The following is a 17,802-nucleotide window of genomic DNA, read 5'->3' as shown; positions in this document are numbered from 1 at the left end:
GTACGGCGATACCACATGTGTGAGACTTTTACACAGCCTGGCCACATACAGAGGACCAACATTGAAGTAGCACCTTCAGGCTTTCTAGGAGCAAAAATGACACATCTCATTTCACAGCCACCTATTACACTTTTGAAGGCCCTGGAGTACGAGGACAAAGGAATTGCCCATAAAATTACCCCATTTTGGAAAGCAAACATCCCAATGTATAATCTGTGAGGCATAATGAGTCTTTTTAACGTTCGTTTTTTTCCGGAAGTTTTTGGAAAATGTGGAAAAAAATGAAAATGCAATTTTTTTTACACAAAGTTGTCAATTTATAAGATATTTCTAACACATAACATGTATATAGGAAAAATTACACCACAAAACACATTCTGCTACTCCTCCCAAGTATGGCGATACCACATGTGTAGGACTTTTACACAGCCTGGCCACATACAGAGGCCGAACATTGAAGTAATACCTTCAGGCATTCTAGGAGCATAAATGACACATCTCATTTCATTCCTACCCATCACACTTTTGAAGGTCCTGGAGCACCAGGATAATGGAATTACCCACAAAATGACCCCATTTTGGAAAGCAAACACCCCAACGTATATTCTATGAGGCATGGGCTGCAAATAGGTACATGGGTACTCTGATGGGCTGCAGATAGGTACTCTGATGGCCTGGTGACAGGTACTTGGGTACTCTGATGGCCTGGTGACAGGTACTCGGGTACTCTGATGGCCTGGTGACAGGTACTCGGGTACTCTGATGGCCTGGTGACAGGTACTCGGGTACTCTGATGGCCTGGGGACAGGTACTCGGGTACTCTGATGGCCTGGGGACAGGTACTCGGGTACTCTGATGGCCTGGTGACAGGTTCTCTGATGGCCAGGTGACTAGTATTTGGGTACTCTGAAGGGCGGTGATAGGTACTCAGGTACTCATATGGACTGGGACAGGTACTCGGGTACTCAGATGGACTGGGACAGGTACTCAGGTACTTTGATGGGCTGTGACAGGTACTCGGGTACTCTGATGGACTGTGACAGCTACTCGGGTACTCTGATGGACTGTGACAGTTACTCGGGTACTCTGATGGACTGTGAGTGACAGGTACTATGATGGGTGGTGACAGGTCCTCTTTATTGGGGGGGAATCAGTGTGATTTGTGTACACTGTAAGCGGTAACGAGCTGTTACCACAATCTCCTCCTTACACACGATCAGTGTGTGAGGAGGAGAACCCGGTAACATCTCGTTACCGTGGTTTGTTTACATTTAGTGATCGGCTGTGAAAGGATCACAGCCGAGCATGTGGGTAAACAGCCGGCCAATGGCTGTTTACCAGCGTCGGTGACGAGCAGTGTTCCTGGGAACATGGCGCCACCGACGTGCACGTGCAGCATGCTCACACGCCGTGCACAGTGGGGGTGTAACCATCTGTGATCGGCCGTGACTTTATCACGGCCGATCACGTACTAAACAGCCATGCCCAATGGCTGTTCACCCCCTTGGTGGCGAGCGGTGTCTCTGTGACACGCAATATGCCTTCTAGGACTCATGCCAGACTCGACTGACAGGTGCACAAAGGTATTTCTGCATGAGATGCTATTCATAGCGTGTAAGGTAATAGCTAGGAAATGGATGAGGACTTGCCCCCCCCCCGAGCATAGCAGACTAGAAGGCAGAAATAAACAATACCCTCCCATATAAAAAATGTATATACACTAATAGAGGATGTCCTGAGAAATACTATAAAATTTGGGACAGGTGGCTGCAGGAGTCCGACACTTGCTCATAACCTGACCTTTGCACTATGCATGGGAAAGTTGACGGCATGTGGATCCCCAAGCCCATGGGTAACAAAGCGAGTCACAAAATACTGTAACCATGTACTTATTTATTCCATGTATTTCATGGATATGTGACGATGTGATGATAAGGATCTGAGATGTAGACACAACTGTTATATGTACCGTACCTGAAAAATGTACACTGTAGCATGTATGCACTGTAAACAAAATGAAACCTGTTGATTTAAAGTGGTTGTAAACCCTTACAAACCAATTTGACCTACAGGTAAGCCTAGATTAAGGCTTACCTGTAAGTCGAAGAAATATCTCCTAAACCTATTACGGTTTAGGAGATATTTACAAAAATACTAGCTCATTATAGCTTTGCCTTGCAGGTTGCTTTTTTTTCTTTCAATTGCCTTTACTTCCTCTTTACAAAACTACTCGTGGCTATTAATGAATTGTTGGGTCCTGCAGTACAGATGAAAGTCATTGAAAAAAATGGAATGGGATTCCTCCCAGTCCATTACCAGACCCCTTGAGTCTGGTATGAATATTAAGGGGAACCCCCGAACCATTAAAAAAAAATTGTGTGGGGTCCCCCCAAATTCCATTACCAGGCCCTTCAGGTCTGGTATGGATATTAACCACTTGCCGACCGCCGCACGACGATATACGTCGGCAGAATGGCACGGGCAGGCATATGGGCGTATATATAAGTCCCTGCCTGCCCGCGGGTGGGGGGCCCGATCGGGCCCCCCCCCGGTGCCTGCGGCGGTCGGCATTCCGTCGAGAGCGATCCGGGATGAGGGGGCGGCCATTCATTCATGGCCACCCCCTCGCGATCACTCTCGACGAATGGAAATCCCCGGTGACATCACTTCCTCTCCTGTAATGTAAACACAGGAGAGGAAGTGATGTATTCTCTCCTCCGTGTCGGTATTTTTCGTTCCGACACGGAGGAGAGCGGATCGGTGAGTTGCACCAACACACCCCACATACAGTAGAACATGCCAGGCACACTCACACCCCCCCTTTACCCCCCGATCACCCCCCCAATTACCCCTGCCCCCCAGTCACAGTGACACCAATGTCATTTTATTTTTTTTTTTTTTGCATTGGTGTCATTTGTGACTGTAATAACTGTTAGGGCAGTTAGAGTTAGCCCCCTTTAGTTCTAATGTGCCCCCCTAACCCCCCCCAATAAAGGTTTAACCCCGTGATCACCCCCCGTCGCCAGTGTCACTAAGGCTGGGTTCACATTGCAGCGGTTTATGAGAACGAATGTGATTCGCACCGCACTGCAGTGCAAATCACATCCGATCTCTGTGCGATTCGAGTTCAGCCATTCGCCGCACCCGCCACACCCGCCGCACCTGCCGCAAATTCGCACGGGACCCTTTTTTTGGCCCGCAGCAGAATCGGATCGCATGGGTGTTCACACCATGCGATCCGAGTTTGCAGATCGCACTGCGATATGCGAACTGATCTGGGGGTGTCATTAACATTTCACTGACACTCCCAGCAGTTCGCATAGGGCAGTGTGAACTGCCGCCGGGAGGCATGCGATGCGGGAACCCGCCGCGGATTCGCGGCGTTTCCGCATCGCTCCAGTGTGAACCCAGCCTAATAAGCGATCATTTTTCTGATCGCCGTATTAGTGTCACAGGTGACGCTAGTTAGGCAGGTAGGTATTTAGGTTCGCCGCAGCTTTTTATAGCGCCAGGGACCCCCATATACTACCGCATAAAGCCCCCTGATTGCCCCCTAGTTAACCCTTTCACCTGTGATCACCATATAACTGTTACAGGTGACGCTGGTTGGTTAGTTATTTTTTTATAGTTTCAGGGCACCCGCCATTTATTACCTAATAAAGGTTTAACCCCCTGATCACCCGGCGGGTGTCATTTGTGACTAATAACTGTTAGGGCAGTTAGGGTTAGCCCCCTTTAGTTCTAAGGTACCCCCCTAACCCCCCCAATAAAGGTTTAACCCCGTGATCACCCCCCGTCGCCAGTGTCACTAAGGCTGGGTTCACATTGCAGCGGTTTGAGAACGGATGTGATTCGCACCGCACTGCAGTGCAAATCACATCCGATCTCTGTGCGATTCGAGTTCAGCCATTCGCCGCACCCGCCGCACCCGCCGCACCCGCCGCAAATTCGCACGGGACCCTTTTTTTGGCCCGCAGCAGAATCGGATCGCATGGGTGTTCACACCATGCGATCCGAGTTTGCAGATCGCACTGCGATATGCGAACTGATCTGGGGGTGTCAGTAACATTTCACTGACACTCCCAGCAGTTCGCATAGGGCAGTGTGAACTGCCGCCGGGAGGCATGCGATGCGGGAACCCGCCGCGCATTCGTGGCGTTCCCGCATCGCTCCAGTGTGAACCCAGCCTAATAAGCGATCGTTTTTCTGATCGCTGTATTAGTGTCACAGGTGACGCTAGTTAGGCAGGTAGGTATTTAGGTTCGCCGCAGCTTTTTATAGCGCCAGGGACCCCCATATACTACCGCATAAAGCCCCCTGATTGCCCCCTAGTTAACCCTTTCACCAGTGATCACCATATAACTGTTACAGGTGACGCTGGTTGGTTAGTTATTTTTTTATAGTTTCAGGGCACCCGCCATTTATTACCTAGTCTCACTAGTGTACCCCTAAATTTAGGGGTGTCTACTTTCCAAAATGGGGTCATTTGGGGGGGGTTTGTGCCATCTTGGCATTTTATGGCCTTCAAAACTGTAACGCCCTTAGAAAGCCTGAAGGCGGTGCTTGGTTTTCGGGGCCCCGTACGCGGCTAGGCTCCCAAAAAGTCCCACATATGTGGTATCCCCGTACTCAGGAGAAGCAGCAGAATTTATTTTGGGGTGTCATTTCACATATGCCCATGGCATGCGTGAGCAATATATCATTTAGTGACAACTTTGTGAAAAAAAAAAAAAAAAAAAAAAGTTTGTAATTTTCCCGCAACTTGTGGCAAAATATAAAATATTCCATGGACTCAACATGCCTCTCAGCAAATAGCTTGGGGTGTCTACTTTCTAAAATGGGGTCATTTGTGGGGGTTTTGTGCCATCTTGGCATTTTATGGCCTTCAAAACTGTAATAGGTAGTGAGAAGTGAACTCAAAAATTTACGCCCTTAGAAAGCCTGAAGGCGGTGCTTGGTTTTCGGGGCCCCGTACGCGGCTAGGCTCCCAAAAAGTCCCACATATGTGGTATCCCCGTACTCAGGAGAAGCAGCAGAATTTATTTTGGGGTGTCATTTCACATATGCCCATGGCATGCGTGAGCAATATATCATTTAGTGACAACTTTGTGAAAAAAAAAAAAAAAAAAAAAGTTTGTAATTTTCCCGCAACTTGTGGCAAAATATAAAATATTCCATGGACTCAACATGCCTCTCAGCAAATAGCTTGGGGTGTCTACTTTCTAAAATGGGGTCATTTGTGGGGGTTTTGTGCCATCTTGGCATTTTATGGCCTTCAAAACTGTAATAGGTAGTGAGAAGTGAACTCAAAAATTTACGCCCTTAGAAAGCCTGAAGGCGGTGCTTGGTTTTCGGGGCCCCGTACGCGGCTAGGCTCCCAAAAAGTCCCACATATGTGGTATCCCCGTACTCAGGAGAAGCAGCAGAATTTATTTTGGGGTGTCATTTCACATATGCCCATGGCATGTGTGAGCAATATATCATTTAGTGACAACTTTGTGAAAAAAAAAAAAAAAAAAAAAAGTTTGTAATTTTCCCGCAACTTGTGGCAAAATATAAAATATTCCATGAACTCAACATGCCTCTCAGCAAATAGCTTGGGGTGTCTACTTTCTAAAATGGGGTCATTTGTGGGGGTTTTGTGCCATCTTGGCATTTTATGGCCTTCAAAACTGTAATAGGTAGTGAGAAGTGAACTCAAAAATTTACGCCCTTAGAAAGCCTGAAGGCGGTGCTTGGTTTTCGGGGCCCCGTACGCGGCTAGGCTCCCAAAAAGTCCCACATATGTGGTATCCCCGTACTCAGGAGAAGCAGCAGAATTTATTTTGGGGTGTCATTTCACATACGCCCATAGCATGTGTGAGCAATATATCATTTAGTGACAACTTTGTGTAAAAAAAAAAAAAAATTTTTTTTGTCATTATTCAATCGCTTGAGGCAAAAAAATAAAATATTCAATGGGCTCAACATGCCTCTTATCAATTTCCTTAGGGGGTCTACTTTCCAAAATGGGGTCATTTGGGGGGGTTTTGTACTGCCCTGCCATTTTAGCACCTCAAGAAATGAGATAGGCAGTCGTAAACTAAAAGCTGCGTAAATTCCAGAAAACGTACCTTAGTTTGTAGATGTGACAACTTTTGCGCAAACCAATAAATATACAATTATTGACTTTTTTTTTACCAAAGACATGTGGCTGAATACATTTTGGCCTAAATGTATGACTAAAATTGAGTTTATTGGATTTTTCTAATAACAAAAAGTAGAAAATATCATTTTTTTTCAAAATTTGCGGTCTTTTTACGTTTATATCGCAAAAAATAAAAATCGCAGAGGCAATCAAATACCATCAAAAGAAAGCTCTATTTGTGGGAAGAAAAGGACGCAAATTTTGTTTGGGTACAACATTGCATGACCGCGCAATTACCAGTTAAAGCAGCGCAGTGCCAAAGTGTAAAAAGACCTCTGGTCATTTACCAGCAAAATGGTCCGGTCTGAAAGTGGTTAAGGGGAAACCTGTGGCAAATTAAAAAAAAATGTGGGGTTCCCCCCAAAAATCCATACCAGACCCTTATCTGATCACGCAACCTGGCAGGCTGTAGGAAAAGAGGGGGGATGAGAAAGCGCCCCCCTCCTGAACTGTACCAGGCCACATGCCCTCAACATTGAGAGGGTGCTTTGTGGTAGCCCTCCAAAGCACCTTGTCCCCATGTTGATGGGGAGAAGGGCCTCATTCCCACAATCCTTGCCCGGTGGTTGTGGGGGTCTGCGGGCGGGGGGATTATCAGAATCTGAAAGCCCCCCTTTAGCAAAGGGGACTCCCAGATCCCGCCCCCATGTGAAATGGTAATGGGGTACATTGTACTCCTACCATTTCACCCAAAAAAGTGACAAAAAAGGTAAAAAAACACACACACACAGCTTGGCACAAGTCCTTTAATAAAAAAATATCCAGCGATGTAATCCTTCTAAGATCCACGAATGATACAGCCTCCTACAAAGGAGGCACCCGGCAGAATGATGCATGACTCGGATGACAGTTCTTAAATAACCGAGGGCAGGGACACCCGTGACATGGACAGGTGACTCTCCCCCTCTGACGCAAGAAGAAATGCCGGGGTTACCCAGTGAAATGTACGGGTGACCCCGCCCCTCTGACGCATCACAAGAAACCCCATTGCGTCAGAGGTGGTGGAGTCACCTGTACATGTCACTGGGTAACCCCGGCATTTCCGCTTACATCAGAGGGGGGCGGGGTCACCCGTTCATGTCACTGGGTAACCCCGGCATTTCCTCTTGCATCAGAGGGGGCGGGGTCACCTGTCCACATCACAGGTGGCCCTGCCCTCGGTTATTTAAGAACTGTCACCCGAGTCGCACGTCATTCTATACGGAGGAGGCTGTATCGGAGGCTGTATCGTTCGTGGATCATAGAAGGATTACATATCTGGAATTTTTTTTATTATTAAAGGACTTGTGCCAAGCTGTGTGTGTGTTTTTTTTTTTTACCTTTTTGTAACTTTTTTTGGGTGAAATGATAGGAGTACAATGTACCCCATTACCATTTCACATGGGGGGCCGGGATCTGGGAGTCCCCTTTGTTAAATGGGGCTTCCCGATTCCCAATAAATCCCCTGCCCGCAGACCCCCAACCACCGGGCAAGGTTTGTGGGAATGAGTCCCTCCTCCCCATCAACATGGGGACAAGGTGCTTTGGAGGGGCTACCCTAAAGGACTCTCCCAATGTTGAGGGCATGTGGCCTGGTACGGTTCAGGAGGGGGGATCTCTCTCATCCCCCCTCTTTTACTGCCGCCTGGATGTGTGCTCAGATAAGGGTCTGGTATGGATTTTTGGTGGGAACCCCACACCAGTTTTTTTTCAATTTGGCACGGGGTTCCCCTTAAAATCCATATCAGACCTGAAGGGTCTGGTATGGATTTTGAGGGGGGACCCCTACACAATTAAAAAAAAAAAATTGGCGCAGGGTTCACCTTAATATCCATACCAGACCTGAAGGGCCTGGTAATGGAATTTGGGGGGACCCCCATGCCATTTTTTTTCAATGACTTTCATCATTAATAGCCGCAAGTAGTTTTAAATCAGTTTTTTTCCTTTAGAAATTACATTTCGTGCAGGGACTGTTCTAAACACAGGAAACAATGCGCTACTATACAGACATACTATAGACACCCCCAGATACGAAATTTGAAGGAATATTTCACTTTTATTGTTTCACTTTAAACCCCCTGGCAGTATTCCCGAGTCTGGCTTGGGGTGGAAGTTTTGTACCAAAAGCAGTAACCACAAGCCAGACTCGGGACCGCATCGCTGAATGCAGGAGAAGGTTTACTTACCTTCTCCCTTGGATCCAGCGATGTCCCCGCACTGTATGAGCGGCTCGCCCTCCGATCGATTCATCACGGAGCCGATCTACCTTCCCTGCGTAATTGCTAGATTCAGGGCCGGATTAATATAGGGGCTATTGGAGCTGCAGCTCCAGGCCCCTTTCTCAAGATAGGCCCGTTTGCCCAAAAAAAAAAAAAAAAAAGATTGACTTCGAGGATTGTAGCTCGGCGATCAGGAGTCACAGAGACATTTGGGGGGTAGGTAGCTAAAGACCCACTCCAGCACTGGTTAAAATATGGGGCTGCTATCATCTATGGTTCCGGAGATACAGGGCTGCTTGCGCAGCCTGTCAGAAGCTACATGCAGAGCGGCCAGTTTAAACACAATCTGGAACACTCTGCAGCAGACTGAGAGGATGAACTCACAGAGCTCATAATAATTATTTGTATATTACTTATGATAATTAACCCCTTGCCACCCAGGCCCATTCTGAGACTTCTCTCCTACATGTAAAAATCATCATTTTTTTATGCTAGAAAATTACTCAGAACCCTCAAGCATTATATATTGTTTTAGCAGACACTCTATGGAATAAAATGGTGGTCTTTGCAACTTTTTATGTTACATGACATTTGCGCAGCAATTTTTCAAACTTTTTTTTTGGAAAGAAACAGTTTCATTCATTAAAAAAACCCACTAAAGTTAGCACGATTTTTTGTTGTGTACTAAGCGATGCTTTAAATTTTTTTACAGGTTACACGTTTAGAGTTACAGAGGAGGTCTAGTGCTAGAATTATTGCTCTCGTTCTAACGATCGTGGCGTATGTAACCTGTGTGTATCTGGCTCTGATACTAACCAGTGCCTACCCAGGGACTGACTAGTATCTCTCCCCAGCCTGTCCCCACACCCTCTCACCTGCTGACCTGTAAATGGGACAATCACTCCAACAGTGTTATTGTGTTCTGCCAGTGAATACAATGATTAGTGTTGTTAACTATAGCTGGCAGCACTGATTGTTTTGGGGAAAACCTGACAGGCTGGTTGTACTCAAGTCGGTTAATAGGTTGACTTGTGTAAAACCAGCTAGCCCATACATAGATCGACTATGGGTGGTCTCTGCTTAATTGGTGTCATTTCAATCCATGTATGGCCCGATTAACCACTACGCAGTCCCTAAACATCCTTCCACAAACCTTTACATTTTTTCTTCAAAGATTACTTTATCCTCCTCTCCCATAGTGCCCACTGTCATCCTCTCCACACTTCTCTCCTATACATAGTGCCCACTGTCATACCCTCCACACTCCTCTCCTGTACATACTACTCACTGTCATTCCCTCCATACTCCTCTCCTATACATAGTGCCCAGCGTCATATCCTCCCTCCACACCCCTCTCCTGTAATTACTGCTTACTGTCCTACTCTCCACACTTCTCTCCTGTACATAGTGCCCACTGTCATACCCTCCACACTCCTGTACATATTGCTCACTGTTATACCCTCCACACTGTTCTCTTATACATAGTGCCCAATGTCATACCCTCTACACTCCTCTGCTGTGCATACTGCCCACTGTCATACCCTTCACACTCCTCTCCTGTACATAGTGCCTTCTGCCATACCCTCTGCACTCCTCATGTACATAGTGCCCACTGTTAGACCCTCCACATTTCTCTCCCTCACCTGCACATACTTCCCACTTTTATACCATCCATACTCCTCCCCTATGCCTCTTACCCACAAAAACTGTTCTTTAAAATTATACTGAATATCCTCAATGTTACCAGCTCTAGAATGGGCACACTTTTGTCAGTTCAACTAAAGGAAATCTCACAGTCCTCATATTTGTTCTGCCCCATTATTAGTATTTATTTAATTTTGTAATTACTATTGTGATGTATAGAGGAACACGGGGGATGTCAGCTACTCTAAATATAGCAATTGTAAAAATGCGTTCCTGAAAATATTTTTGAAATGTTGACAACTATGCACTTAGGCACTGCCCAAGGGCCACAGGGTCAGTAGGGGGGCCCATGAGAGGCTCGTGATATTAAAGCAGTAGTAAACTTTTCGAACATTACTACTTTTTAAAGGCCCTGGGGTAGGTTATGCCATAATGTACAAGTATGCACAGCATATTAGCACATTAGAGTACACTTAAATTGTCAGACTGAGCCCTCCAGTGCTGTGCTGTGATCAATCCAGTGGGGCCTGGGCACTAACATCTTCACCCGGTCTTCCTTCTGGGTTCTGTGCCTTCGGTCACTTGCCTTGGCCAGGCTGCATTGATGTCATTCCCACACATGCTCATGTGCATCCTCTTTCTCTCACCCCCCCTTTCTCTCTCGCATCCTCGATCCCTTACCCCTCACACCTCTTTCATCCCCTTTCTCTCTCTCTCATCCTCCCTCTCTCTCTTTAATTTAATTTGTTATAACAAAAAAAGTTTGCATTTTTATTTATTTATTGTTTATAAAAGGCCCCACCAAAATCCTCAGCACCAGGCCCATGATGTTCTTAATCTGGCCCTGGCTAGATTACATTGCTATATGTAATTATTTCACATCCCCTTTGACCCTAGTGTTCTGCACAGTGTCCTGCATGCAGTTTTAAATTATAAAAACTGTTCTTTATGCCTGGAAACTGGAGATTGTCCATAGCAACCAAAACTGTCCCTTTACATCAAAAATTCTTTTAGACCAGCTAGAAAACAGTGATAATAAATTAGAATCACTCGCAGAATTGAGCAATAGCGATTTGTGGGGAGATCCGTCATCAAATACTGAAAAGTAATGACAGTGACAATTCTGCAACTGAGCAAATTTCAGTGTTTTTGATTTGATTACATTATTGAATAATTTTTATTATTTGGTATAATTATTTATAGTTATTTATTATATTATAATATATGATTTCATTTTTCAAACTTTATCATACCCGGGATGTCTGCTAGACTCTGGTTTGAACAGATTTAAGTGAGTTATTCCTAAGAATTACAGGACTACAATATAAAATACCAAATTTTAATGCAAAATAATTGTACCGCTTTTAGCACCTAAAATCCGAAATAATCATACCGCCAAAAAAATCACTGCTCCCAAAAAAACGGTTTTAAAACTTTTTTTGCATTGATACATATCCCCTGGGGCAGGACCTGGGTCCCCAAACACTTTTTATGACAATAACTTGCATATTAGCCTTTTAAATAAGCACTTTCAATTTCTTCCATAGACCATTAAAGGGTGTTTCACGGCTTTTAAATTTGCGGCAAACACCCCAAATTGTTTGCTATTCAGTTAATGGGTGAACAGACAGCCCATCCCTAGCCATTACTAGTAAAAAAAATGAATAATAAAAATGCCATAAAACTATACCATATTTTGTAGACGGTATAACTTTTGGACAAACCAATCAATATACGCTTATTGGGATTTTTTTTTACCAAAAATATGTAGAAGAATACATATTGGCCTATACTGAGGAAAAAAATAGTTTTTTTTATATATTTTTGGGGGATATTTATTATAGCAGAAAGTCAAAAATATTGAATTTTTTTCAACATTGTCGCTCTTTTTGTTTATAGCGCAAAAAATAAAAACCACAGAGGTGATCAAATACCACCAAAAGAAAGCTCTATTTGTGGGGAAAAAAGGACATAAATTTTGTTTGGGTACAGCGTCGCATGGCCGTGCAATTGTCAGTTAAAGCGACGCAGTGCATAATCACAAAAAGTGCTTTGGTCAGGAAGGGGGTAAAATCTTTCGGGGCTGAAGCAGTTAATGAGAAAATAAGCAAGCATAATGTCCATAAGGGAATAAATCCCAACATCAAAACGGAATACTCAGAGAAAAAATTTCTAGATCTTCCACCATCAGTGCTCAGTATGAAGATAATAAAATAAAAAAAATAACTCCACAGGAGACATGGATAAAAGTCTCACTCCAAAGGGGCAAAGCCTGGTGTGGGGTATAAAATATGGACCCGGAAATGACGGATCCTCTGCCCCTTTTTTATATGAACATGTATAGCACCTTATTCTTTATTTTATAACTTTGCATAGTCACTGAAGTTTGTGTAAACCCCCCACTGCCATGGCTTAGTGGTATCGCTAGAGTGGTGAAGTCCACACCCGGGTGACACCCACTAGAGGGGTGACACTGTCCCGACTCCCCCGAGGGCGAGTAAAGCCTTGTTTTTTTGTTGTTTTCAGCTGTCCCAACCGGAACATCTCCAGCATCACAGCCGTGCTGCCCTGACCGGTGTCCTTCTTCCTCCTCCTACTTCCCTGCTGCTGAGCCTGTCACATGTGTCACTATCTCTGTATTCTGTATCCTTCTACATATTTTTAGTAGATAGATAGGGGATAGATTTATAGTAGGGCTGTTACTGATTAACATGTTTGTGTTCAATTAATCAATTGTTTTCTTAATTGATTAATTGACTAATTTCGATTAATTATAACACACATACAGATCCAACTACTAGCGGATTTCCTTGCATTGCAACTTTACATTAGTCAGTGGTAAATTTGGTATACACTATATACAATCACCCGACACTAGCTAGTTTCCACAATCCATGACTTAACTTCACGGTTCACACTAATACGTTCTAAATTCAAACTGTAGCACTGACGTAAGTATTTATTTTTTTACACAGTAGCGTGACAACCCCCCCCCCGGTCTAACTAATCCCTCTCACCTTATGGCATGGACTCCTGTGCAAAAAGGTGGCCATGCAAGCGGGTATCAAAAGGGTTAACACGGACCATAAACTTCTCTCATGTCTCCTTAGATCTCAGCAAGGACGCCAGGTCATGGGTAGAAAGAAAAGATCTAAGTGCTCACTGCTTAAGTATAAGATTTCATTTTTGTGTTCAAACACAAACTACTCACATAAAGATGATAAAAACACAGCATGTAAAGCCGACAATTGTATTAGTTCCATAGAGCAGCAGTGGGTGACGTCATGCGTAGCTCCTCCCTGCGTTACGTTCAATCAGAACTTCAACATCACCAGACTCCTCCCCCTTCCCTTTGTTAGCAGAAGGAGGCACTTGGGGAAGGGGGAGGAGTCCGATGACATCGATGTCCATGACGTCACAGGATGTCCGATGGAACTCCTTGAAGACCCGGAAGCCAGTGGAGAGGTGAGTATTTTGATCGATCAAAAAAATTAATAATCAATCAAGGAATTAATCTTTAATTTACTTAGCCCTAATTTATAGCATTTGTTTACTAGTAATGTCAGCGATCTGTGATTTTTATTGGGACTGCGACATTATAGCGGACACTTTTGACACATTTTGGGACCCTTGGCATGTATACAGCGATCAGTGCTATAAAAATGCACCGATTACTGTAAAAATTTCACTGGCAGGGAAGGGGTTAACACTGGGGAACGATCAAGGGGTTAACTGTGTTCTAGTGTCTAGGGGAGATGACAGACCGCTGTTCATACTTTATATGAACATATGATGTGTTTCTTCTCCCCTCAGAGAACCGGGATCTATGTGTTTACACACACAGATCCCAGTTCTCGCTGTGTCATGAGTGATCGCGGGAGCCCGATGGTCATCATGCCCGCCGGGCACTCACATCAGCTCCAGGGTGGGTAGCGGCTGCACGAGTGCCTCTGGCGGCACACACCCCTGGTGGCCACAGGGCGAAGCAACATAACATAATGTTGTTTTGCCCTGCCGCTGTGAAACTGTGGCGGTTGGTCGGCAAGTGGTTAAAGTGCACCTGTACCCGGACTATGAACACCGGGGCTCATTCACATCATAACACGTGAGCTGTGTTTAACTGCTTTAATCATTGCAGGTTCAATGCATAGACACAAAACAAATCAGTTACTATTTGATGCACAAATATCATGAAGTACACAAAAATCTAGGATTTTTTGTTGCTCACCGTAAAATCCTTTTCTCTGAGATCATTGATGGACACAGCATCTTCTTCATTATCCATGACCATACAGGGTTTTAATGCCCCACTTACAGGAGTAGGACACTAGGTAGAAAAAAACTTTGGCACCTCCTATGGGCAGTCCTCTCTGGGTATAAAACTCCCTCTCTGCTACAGGCCTCCAGTCAGTCACAAAACTCCATAGAGGGGTGGGTGGTGTGTCCATCAATGAACTCAGAGAAAGGGATTTTACGGTGATTTACAAAAAAAATTGATAAGCAGATGCCTGATGTTGGAATGCTTAGGAGCCTCTAACCACCCTGGTGGAGCGCAACGTAACGGAAAGGCGGTTCCCCCCCATGCCATCATGAGCACTGTAGCAACATCAGTATTCTTTAGCCCGGGTCTGCTTGAGAGACCTCCCTCTACATGTCAGGCTCTGACAAAAGGTATGCGATAGCCACATCCACAAGTGAGATTATCTATCAGCAAATCTACAGGAACAGGACTGCCACCTTCAGGAGGGGGTCCAGGGGATAGCAAGCCCCTGAAACTCCATAGGAATAGCACTACCAGACAGGTGCTGCTGCAACTAGGGACCCCAAGGTAAAGGAAAGAGACCACCCCCAGGCTGCCCAGCAGAGAAGGAAATAGAGGGATACCAGGGGAGGACTCCCCACAGGCTGCCATATGCTGCTAGAAGTCAGCAACATGTCTCTGCCACTGTGTACCACTCAGAACTGAACCACCAGGTGCTAGGGGCCACTCCCAAGTCCTCTGACCCTCAGAAGCCAAGGGAAGGCCACTTCTGTGGGCTACAAGAAAATGGCAATTCAGGACCACCCTGAGCCAGCTCTCTCAGCCCATTCTGGCACTTGGTTTAAGGGAAAATGGGCACTGAGCATGGCAAATGCAGGATGTCTCCAAAAGTGAAGGTAAAATGGTAGCTGTGGTTCCAGGAAAATAACTGCCAGCCAAAAATAGCCACATGGCAGCCATATGAACCTATGCTGGATGGGTGCCCAGTCATATGTGTCCACATGAGACATTTAACTCACTGGCCACCCCAGTCCAGGATGGGGCATAGTCGCTGTCAACTGAGAGTAGAACTAGTGGTCTGTGTGATCTCGTTGGTCAAACTGGGGTGATCTGACAGTTAATAGAAGATCCCCACATGAAAAAAATCCAAAGGAAAAACAAATTCCCAGCATAAAAAAATACATCCATACTCCTGTCACTAGGCACAATGTCTGGGGGCCTATAGTAGAGAAGGGTTTTAAGACCAGGGAAGACTGTCCATAGGAGGTGCCAATGTTTTTTCTGCCTAGTGTTCTACTCCTGTAAGTGTTGCTATAAAACCCTGTTTGGTCCTGGATAAAGAAGAGGATGTGTCCGTCAATGAACATAAGAGAAATTTTCCTTTATCTTCATAGAAGGTAAACAAAATCTTCAGCCTTTAGAACCACTTTAAGTGATATTACAGAAGAGAACTAGGAATGTACATCTTTGTATGTTTCTGATTATTAACCACTTCAGCCTCGGACCAATAAACACCTTAAGGACCAGGGGTCTTTTTACAATTTTGCACTGCGCTGCTTTAACTGGTAATTGCGCGGTCATGCAATATTGCACCCAAACGAAATTTGCGTCCTTTTCTTCCCACAAATAGAGCTTTCTTTTGATGGTATTAGATTGCCTCTGCGATTTTTATTTTTTGCGATATAAATGTAAAAAGAGCGAAAATTTTGAAAAAAAATGATATTTTCTTCTTTTTGTTATAAGAAAAATCGAATAAACTAAATTTTAGTCATACATTGAGGGCAAAATTTATTCAGCCACATGTCTTTAGTAAAAAAAATGTCAATAAGCGTATATTTTTTGGTTTGCGCAAAAGTTATAGCGTCTACAAACTAGAGTACATTTTCTGGAATTTACACAGCTTTTAATTTATGACTGCCTATCTCATTTCTTGAGGTGCTAAAATGGCAGGGCAGTACAAACCCCCCCCAAATGACCCCATTTTGAAAAGTAGACACCCCAAGGAAACTGCTGATGGGTATGTTGAGCCCATTGAATATTTATTTTTTTTGTCCTAAGGGATTGAATAATGATAAAAAAAAAAAAAAAAATTACAAAAAGTTGTCACTAAATGATATATTGCTCACACATGCCATAGTTATATGTGGAATTGAACCCCAAAATATATTCTGCTGCTTCTCCTGAGTACAAGGATACCACATGTGTGGGACTTTTTGGGAGCCTAGCTGCGTACGGGACCCCGAAATCCAAGCACCGCCTTCAGGATTTCTAAGGGCATAATTTTTTTATTTTACTCCTCACTACCTATCACAGTTTTGAGGGCCATAAAATGCCAAGATGGCACAAAACCCCCCCAAATGACCCCATTTTGGAAAGTAGACCCCCCAAGCTATTTGCCAAGGGCCATCTTGAGACTATTGAATATATTTTTTTTTGTCCCAAGGGATTGAATAATGACAAAAAAAAAAAAAAAAAAAAATTTTTACAAAAAGTTGTCACTAAATGATATATTGCTCACACATGCCATGGTTATATGTGGAATTGCACCAAAAAATATATTCAGCTACTTCTCCCGAGTATGGGGATACCACATGTGTGGGACTTTTTGGGAGTCTAGTCGCGTACGGCACCCCGAAAACCAATCACCACCTTCAGGATTTCTAAGGGTGCAAATTTTTTATTTCACCCCTCACTACCTATCACAGTTTCGAAGGCCATAAAATGCCAAAATAGCACAAAACCCCCCAAAATGACCCCATTTTGGAAAGTAGACACCCCAAGCTATTTACTGAGAGGCATGTTGAGTCCATGGAATATTTTATATTTTGCCACAAGTTGCGGGAATATTACAAACTTTTTTTTTTTTGCACAAAGTTGTCACTAAATGATATATTGCTCACACATGCTATGGGCATATGTGAAATGACACCCCAAAATACATTCTGCTGCTTCTCCTGAGTACGGGGATACCACATATGTGGGACTTTTTTGGAGCCTAGCCGCGTACGGGGCCCCGAAATCCAAGCACCGCCTTCAGGATTTCTAAGGGCATAATTTTTTTATTTTACTCCTCACTACCTATCACTACCTATCACAGTTTTGAGGGCCATAAAATGCCAAGATGGCACAAACCCCCCCCAAATGACCCCATTTTGGAAAGTAGACACCCCAAGCTATTTGCCGAGGGCCATCTTGAGACTATTGAATATTTTTTTTTTTGTCCCAAGGGATTGAATAATGACAAAAAAAAAAATTTTTACAAAAAGTTGTCACTAAATGATATATTGCTCACACATGCCATGGTTATATGTGGAATTGCACCCCAAAATATATTCAGCTACTTCTCCCGAGTATGGGGATACCACATGTGTGGGACTTTTTGGGAGTCTAGTCGCGTACGGCACCCCGAAAACCAATCACCACCTTCAGGATTTCTAAGGGTGCAAATTTTTGATTTCACCCCTCACTACCTATCACAGTTTCGAAGGCCATTACAAGCCAAAATAGCACAA

At 44.4% G+C, this 17,802-nt stretch overlaps 2 protein-coding genes across 9 annotated transcripts in view; one reads left to right on the top strand and one right to left on the bottom strand.

Moving 5' to 3' along the window:
* The window catches only part of LOC143942631 (NACHT, LRR and PYD domains-containing protein 12-like), a 1,996,551-nt gene that overhangs the window by 763,675 nt on the left and 1,215,074 nt on the right, over positions 1-17,802 (top strand). The window lies entirely within an intron of this gene.
* LOC143942632 (NACHT, LRR and PYD domains-containing protein 12-like) overlaps positions 1-17,802 on the bottom strand; it is a 305,905-nt gene that overhangs the window by 142,344 nt on the left and 145,759 nt on the right. Inside the window, exon 1 of one of the 8 annotated variants that reach the window (XM_077463997.1) lies at positions 13,047-13,291. The exons of the other annotated variants lie outside the window; for them this stretch is intronic. The gene's annotated coding sequence lies outside the window, so the exon portion shown is untranslated. Of the gene's footprint in view, positions 1-13,046; positions 13,292-17,802 lie in introns of those variants that run through there. 8 annotated transcript variants of the gene reach the window in all.

The sequence above is a fragment of the Lithobates pipiens genome, unplaced genomic scaffold (genome assembly GCF_037356315.1).
Source record: "Lithobates pipiens isolate NorthernLeopardFrog02 unplaced genomic scaffold, aLitPip1_a1.2 Scaffold_30, whole genome shotgun sequence".
In the NCBI taxonomy this organism is placed as follows: Eukaryota; Metazoa; Chordata; class Amphibia; order Anura; family Ranidae; genus Lithobates; species Lithobates pipiens.
The sequence above is the reverse complement of the archived record's forward strand: the minus strand, read 5'-3'. Positions and strand labels throughout refer to the sequence as shown.